The following is a 416-nucleotide window of genomic DNA, read 5'->3' on the forward strand; positions in this document are numbered from 1 at the left end:
TTTCACCCTGGGCCTCTGTAACACCTCTCTGACAAGGGCATCTAATCAGAGCTAGCATGCGACAACATTTGGTTCAGATTCCCTTATCTTCATACCTTTTCTTCTCTCTTGTTTACCCCACCTCCACCTTAAGGGAGACCAGGAATGGCCCTCCCAGATCAGTCACACGTCCACCACTTCTTCAAACACTTCATGCAGAAAATCTTTCAGAGATGTCATTGTGGGACCCTAAACCTGGAAAATAACTGTCATCAAGAACTTTATGTCTGTTGAAGGAATTCATTCCAAAGACATTACTGGGCTACTGGAGTGTATTTTATAGTTAGAGAAGAGTGTTTAGTTTTAAAAAATATTTACGCCCCATCTTCAGGTACTGCATTGCTCCCCCCCGACCCGGCTCGCACTCCCCCCACCCG

Source organism: Elephantulus edwardii, unplaced genomic scaffold (genome assembly GCF_000299155.1).
Source record: "Elephantulus edwardii isolate Elephantulus edwardi_28Jun2011 unplaced genomic scaffold, EleEdw1.0 scaffold00002, whole genome shotgun sequence".
Lineage (NCBI taxonomy): Eukaryota > Metazoa > Chordata > Mammalia > Macroscelidea > Macroscelididae > Elephantulus > Elephantulus edwardii.